This window comes from Adiantum capillus-veneris, chromosome 21, assembly GCF_014529385.1.
Source record: "Adiantum capillus-veneris isolate H3 chromosome 21, ASM1452938v2, whole genome shotgun sequence".
NCBI lineage: Eukaryota > Viridiplantae > Streptophyta > Polypodiopsida > Polypodiales > Pteridaceae > Adiantum > Adiantum capillus-veneris.
The window spans coordinates 82,738,908-82,743,151 of NC_140951.1; the positions used below are offsets into that span (position 1 = coordinate 82,738,908).

The 4,244-nt window shown below is 42.2% G+C and overlaps 1 pseudogene; it reads right to left on the reverse strand.

Annotated features, from left to right (window-relative positions):
- Positions 1-743: 743 nt before the first annotated feature.
- On the reverse strand, positions 744-3,837 carry LOC147431247 (uncharacterized; annotated as a pseudogene).
- Between the last annotated feature and the right edge of the window lie 407 nt (positions 3,838-4,244).

Here is a 4,244-nt window from a genome sequence, read left to right on the forward strand (position 1 = left end):
AAAACTAGGGCTATCTAGCTACGACTAGATTGACGTCGTCTAATCAAACGTCTTATCGCATCCAAGTGGCGTATCTGTCGAAATCTGTAAAAAAAAAAGACTTTCTGTAAGTATAAACATATAATTACAAAACAATCTATTTTTTAGCTTATCATTAAAATACAACAAATGTAAGAGAGTAAAGTTAAATACTAACCATGTCGGAGCGAGAACTAAGAATGTCCATAAGGACGTTTAAGCCCTTTCTGCCCATATACTCGTGCTCGTACGGTGTGGGATGGTGTCTTGTCATCGACTTCTGTTCAAAACATACAAAGAATATGTTATGTTAGAATTTAAAAGTACAATTATCCATATCTAACAAACCTAAAGGGCAATGCAGAAAGTCGGCCTCAAATGATGCCCACTCGTCGCTCCCCAAGTGGTGCGAGCTCCCTTATCTCTACTCGCGCTTTGGCTGCCTTCTTTTGTTGTTTTCACTCGTCAGGATTCTCGCGCACTGCTCGCTTTGCATTCTTTCAATCTTCTTTGGCCAGTCAATCTGGCATGTTACACCCATGTTTTATTGATTTTTGCACTTCAGAACGCTTGTGCTTGCAATATTCGCGCATCTGTACCTTCATCAGGTCTTCATTGAAGCGTTTATCTTGATTTGATACAAGAAACTCGTCATACGATAGCATGCTGATAAATCTATCTTTTAATCCATTTGGTACTTCACTCTAGATGTTTAGTATGTAGTGTCAAAAAACATGAGAGCAAAGGCCGTGCATGTACGAGATCACCTTCTTGCTGTCGTCATCCAAGATGATGCTGCCATTGATGTCAATGGAGTACGACAAGCCCTCTCGTCTGTGATGTATGCGCCTGGGTGTCTCTGTAGGGGTCTCGATGGACGTCTCCATGGGGGTACGGACGACAGGTGTCTCCACCGGAGTCTGGGCCCTGTAGCGAGGAGTGTCGACTGGGGTGACTTCCGGAGGAGTAACGAGTGGTGTGTAGCCAGGAACGGCCGATAGCCATGCAAAACCTAGAGTAGAGGGCGATGCCATAGCTGATATGGGGACGGGCAAAGAAGGGAAAGGTAAGGAGCCTCGATGACTACGAGACGGTGGTGAAGCATCAACAGTGCCATCTTCATAGAAATCGCCGTCACCACCACTAGAGAATCGGTGCCTAGAAGAGTGTAGATTGTCTAGTCAACACCGAAGTCTCCGAGCGCATTGATCTCTCTGAAGTAGAGGGAGACGTTGAAGGAGTGGAAGGACAAGAGGTGCTCCAGAGCGATAGCACTCCTTGTACCACCTCCTCTGCTCGAGGTCCAAGGAAGAAAGAAAGCGATCATCATCCATATCTGCATCAAATAAACAAAGATTAGATGTTAATGATGGATGGAGAAGAAAATTTGAAAAAATTATAATTTGATTAATCACAATTTAAATATCATAAATATAACATAGAGACAAGAATGGACAAAACTCCACGTGAATATAATATATATCTTAAAAAGGAGCAAAATGCTCAGATACAATGTTTATGGCTTTAAGAGATCTCTCTCTCATCCTCGCATAACTCAACAAACTCCCTATGTCTATATAGAGCTCTTCATTTAGGCAGATGTCCTCCGTTTTAATTTGTAGGTCCTCCGCATGCATCCCATAGAGAGTAGCAACGCCACTCTCATTTGGCACCACCTCAGTGGCTTTTGAATCAGCATCCTCTTTGATCTCCTCCACTGATGAAACTGTGATTGGCACATTGTAGCCCTCATACATCCGTGCATTATGAGGGGCTACTGCTATGACATACCACCAGCTTGGTGCAGACTTTGTAGGATGAAATACCACCTGCAAGAGCCACATAACTTAGATGAGTGCTTCCAAACCACCAATACTCTAAAGTTGGATATTAAATATCTACAGACTTACTTGTTTATAATGCTCGGGCAATACGGAAGTATCTCGAAGGTCTGTCCACCTTTTGGTTGAATCCACCTCAAGGAAACCTAACTCTCTTCTGCGCACAGTAGCGTTACGACCCTCCATGTTTATCTTGAATCATTGCACGTCGAACAAATCCACATAAAATCCTCTATAACCAATCCTCAAAATCTCTTGTAGTGTGCCAAAGTAAGTGAGCTCCGTCACCACAGGATCTGCAACAGCGGACCGTCGCCAACTAAATTGTTCGAATTTTGCCATGATTCCATAATCTTGTGTAAAATGCTTATTGTCGATCCTTTCCACCCTAAAATGTTGACCTTTACACCATGCTGCCGTGTATGACTTATACTACAACCAACAAAGATTATGAGTGGCCATCTAAACATCCCTTAAGCCACAAGTCGTACATTGCAAACTTACCTTGGTCTCACAACCTCAAGATTACTCCCACTCGTCCTCAGTCACTTGTTCTCCGCATTGTTGTGTGCTTTTCAATTGGTTGTGCAACCATCTTAAGCTCATGAATGTTGGTAGGCTCTCAAGACCTGCTGAATAATGGTTTAATGGTCGTCTTCCCCATCTCCACTCAATTCGTGCCCTTTGTCGTTCTTGCTTTGTATCCTCGTACTGTGAAATCCACTTTCCATCACTGGATTGTAAAGCATGCAAAATTGATTGATATTAGCCTCTAGATCTTTCGTCATTTTTTTTTCAACACCGAGATTGCACATGATAATCCGAGATATGTGCTCATCATCTATGGTTTGCCATAGCGTGTCTTGAGCACGATCAAATCCATCTAGCCAGTCTCCAATGTAAATTAGGGACTCTGATACCAGCCAACCCTCTATCATGCTACCCTCCGGACGTGCCTTCTGATGCACATATCCCTTGAGTGTTTTCATGAAACGTTCTTAAAAAAACATCCATCTTGAATGCGTTGTGCCTGCTATTTCCACCGCATCAACTATGTGAACAAGAAGATGCACTTGAATGATTAGCATGGTAGTAGGAAAGTTTTTCTCGAACATACATACAACCTATGCAGCATTTAGTTTGGTGGATGGCATGGAACCTACATAGATATCCTTTTGGGAGATCGATTGCACCAACTTCGCAAGTTTATAGATTGTGATACGGACGTCCAGAGAAAAACAACCCTCAATGACTAATGGTAAAATAAATTGCAAAACATGTTTAGCAATGGTATTAAAGTCCACACGGATATGCTACCCAATTCCCACTATAATATATTCCACTTCAAACATACCTGACACATTTTATGCTAGCCTTGTGACTTCAAAACGATAAGCTTTCCTTCTTTAGTAAAACACATTCAGAGAGAGTCCATTATGCCAATGGGTATCCGTGCAAATTGAATGATCACTTTTACTTTGCGTTCTTGGGCTCCTGTCAAAATTCATGGCGCTTTAGGGAATTTTATCGATCCATCGGGTGCTGCTGTCAGCGGCTAGATTGCTCCATACAATTCACATTTTTAAGGTTAACTCTGGCTCCTAAAGTATTTTTATTGCCGATGAGATGGTCCCACAACAGATTACCCACATTTTTGAATATGTGCATTGGATAGAGCAAGTGATTGATCATGAGTCTCGGCCAATATGGTAACTCGTACCATATAGAGAGTCTCTTCATCTCGGGGGGGCAAACCGTCATCACACATCTCCTTTTTCTCTAACCATGCTCAAGCAAACATCCTCAGTGGCTCTCTTCCCAAAAAACTGTCGTGTAACTCGTAATTCTCTGGAAGATGCGCTTAATTACCATCGTAGGTTTGCTGCTTCAATGAGGGCGCACGACGTGCATTAAGTCTAGGTCTACATGTGACACATGCTCTGTATCTGCTTGTTTAAAGCCCTGCATGTATACACATGCCAATAGATAAGCTTGACCAAAACAAAGATTTATAGTGTTTGAGTTTGAGTATATATCACCTAAGCATTCTGTTAGTCCGGGATAGTCATGCATGATCCACATTAAAATGCCTCTGATCAAAGCATTGTGTTGACCTGTGTGTCGGCTCATATTCACCACTTCTATGCCAATCCACAATTGTTATAGCTCTTCCAATAGTGGACAAAGATACACATCTATATTCTTCACTTTATACCGCCCTGGCACAATCAAGCTTAGAAACAGGTCCCCCTTCTTGGTAGTCAACTACGGGAAAATGTTGTAGTTGTGGATGATAATTGGCCATACACTGTAAGATGATGATCTTTGACCAAATGTATTTATGCCATCCATAGCCAAGTCAAGGCGCAGATTTTCAGCTTCCTT